The sequence below is a fragment of the Panulirus ornatus genome, chromosome 5, assembly GCF_036320965.1.
Source record: "Panulirus ornatus isolate Po-2019 chromosome 5, ASM3632096v1, whole genome shotgun sequence".
Taxonomy (NCBI): Eukaryota; Metazoa; Arthropoda; class Malacostraca; order Decapoda; family Palinuridae; genus Panulirus; species Panulirus ornatus.
In genome coordinates, this window is record NC_092228.1 from 46,251,825 (window position 1) to 46,254,324 (window position 2,500).

The 2,500-nt window shown below is 55.0% G+C and overlaps 1 protein-coding gene across 1 annotated transcript in view; it reads left to right on the forward strand.

The window, feature by feature from the left end:
• Window positions 1–2,500, forward strand: part of Sur (Sulfonylurea receptor) — a 218,284-nt gene that overhangs the window by 78,538 nt on the left and 137,246 nt on the right. Inside the window, 1 exon segment of the mRNA XM_071662189.1 lies at window positions 2,221–2,500. This exon segment is cut by the window's right edge and continues 655 nt beyond it. The gene's annotated coding sequence lies outside the window, so the exon portion shown is untranslated.

Sequence of the window (2,500 nt, forward strand, 5' to 3'; positions counted from 1 at the left end):
TAACCTCTTGAGTACGACCACTTAACCCCTTGAGTACGACCACTTAAACCCTGGAGTACGACCTCTTAACCCCTTGAGTACGACCACTTAACCCTTTGAGTACGACCACTCAACCTCTTGAGCACGACCACTTAACCCCTTGAGTACGACCACTTAACCCCTTGAGTACGACCACTTAACCCCTCGAGCACGACCACTTCACCCCTTGAGTACGACCACTTAAACCCTTGAGTACGACCACTTAACCTCGAGTACGACCACTTAACCCCTTGAGTACGACCACTTAACCCTTGAGTACGACCACTTAACCCCTTGAGTACAACCACTTAACCCCTTGAGTACGACCACTTCACCCCTTGAGTACGACCACTCGAGACATCATATACTGAAAGGCTTCGAAACCCTCTATGTGTTCATTCGGGCGTGAGATGTGTTTGTGCCACAAATGAGTTGTTGAAGTTTGGTCTGTGGACGAGGAATGAGGGTCGTAGAGGAGGTGGTGTGAGGAGGAGGTGTGAGGAGGTGGTGTGAGGAGGAGGTGTGAGGAGGAGGTGTGAGGAGGTGGTGTGAGGAGGTGGTGTGAGGAGGAGGTGTGAGGAGGTGGTGTGAGGAGGTGGTGTGAGGAGGAGGTGTGAGGAGGTGTGAGGAGGAGGTGTGAGGAGGTGGTGTGAGGAGGAGGTGTGAGGAGGTGGTGTGAGGAGGTGGTGTGAGGAGGAGGTGTGAGGAGGTGGTGTGAGGAGGTGGTGTGAGGAGGAGGTGTGAGGAGGTGGTGTGAGGAGGTGGTGTGAGGAGGAGGTGTGAGGAGGTGGTGTGAGGAGGTGGTGTGAGGAGGAGGTGTGAGGAGGTGTGAGGAGGAGGTGTGAGGAGGTGGTGTGAGGAGGAGGTGTGAGGAGGTGGTGTGAGGAGGTGGTGTGAGGAGGAGGTGTGAGGAGGTGTGAGGAGGAGGTGTGAGGAGGTGGTGTGAGGAGGTGGTGTGAGGAGGAGGTGTGAGGAGGAGGTGTGAGGAGGTGGTGTGAGGAGGTGGTGTGAGGAGGAGGTGTGAGGAGGTGGTGTGAGGAGGAGGTGTGAGGAGGTGGTGTGAGGAGGTGTGAGGAGGAGGTGTGAGGAGGTGGTGTGAGGAGGTGGTGTGAGGAGGAGGTGTGAGGAGGTGGTGTGAGGAGGTGGTGTGAGGAGGAGGTGTGAGGAGGTGTGAGGAGGTGGTGTGAGGAGGAGGTGTGAGGAGGAGGTGTGAGGAGGTGGTGTGAGGAGGTGGTGTGAGGAGGAGGTGTGAGGAGGTGGTGTGAGGAGGAGGTGTGAGGAGGAGGTGTGAGGAGGTGGTGTGAGGAGGTGGTGTGAGGAGGTGGTGTGAGGAGGAGGTGTGAGGAGGTGTGAGGAGGAGGTGTGAGGAGGTGGTGTGAGGAGGAGGTGTGAGGAGGAGGTGTGAGGAGGAGGAGGTGTGAGGGGAGGGAATATGAGGGGGAGGGAGGCTGGTGGGGGGGAAATGCGAGAGAGGAGGAAGGAGGGAAAGAGGAAGAGACAATAACACAGAACAGATATTTGAGGACTGGATGAACAGGAGATGTTCTGTAATGTTATTGTCAGATGTGGCGGACAAGGTGACGACCCTAGAGCACGACGGGACGACCGGTCGTACGAGGGTCGTACCGTCGTGCTCAACGGTCGTACCGTCCTGCTTAAGGGTCGTACCGTCGTGCTCAACGGTCGTACCGTCCTGCTTAAGGGTCGTACCGTCGTGCTCAACGGTCGTACCGTCCTGCTTAAGGATCGTACCGTTGTGCTTAAGGGTCGTACATTCGTGCTCAATGGTCGCCCCGTCGCGCTCTAGGGTCGCCCCGTCGTGCTCTAGGGTCGTACCGTCGTGCTCAAGGGTCGTACCGTCGTGCTCAAGGGTCGTACCGTCGTGTTCAATGGTCGTACCGTCGTGTTCAATGGTCGTACCGTCGTGCTCAAGGGTCGCCCCGTCGTGCTCTAGGGTCGTACCGTCGTGCTCAAGGGTCGTACCGTCGTGCTTCAAGGGTCGTACCGTCGTGTTCAAGGGTCGTACCGTCGTGCTCAAGGGTCGTACCGTCGTGCTTGAATTTCCAAAAAAATTACCGTGCTACAAGAAGGCAACATATAAATAGATAGACAGATAGGTAGATAGATCGATCGATCGGTCGATAGATAGATAAATAGATTGATAGACGAGAACTCCCCCTAATTATGCATTTATATTTCCAGGTTGGAGCGTGTGACCTGTGCCAGCCCTCAGCTCCGGCGAGGGGACATGACAGACAGAGCCTGTCATGTCATTGTGACAGGCATATGACACACTTCTTACAGGCGTGACAAGGAAGCAAGAAGAAGAAGAACAAGAACAAGAAGAACAAGAGGAAGAAGAAGAAGAAGAAGAAGAAGAAGGGTCATTTGTGATCCAGATCTGTCATACCGTAGTTCCCCCTGAGAATAGAAAACGGGTGAACATACTACCTTCAAGAACGCAGTGCAAAGATGTGAAGAA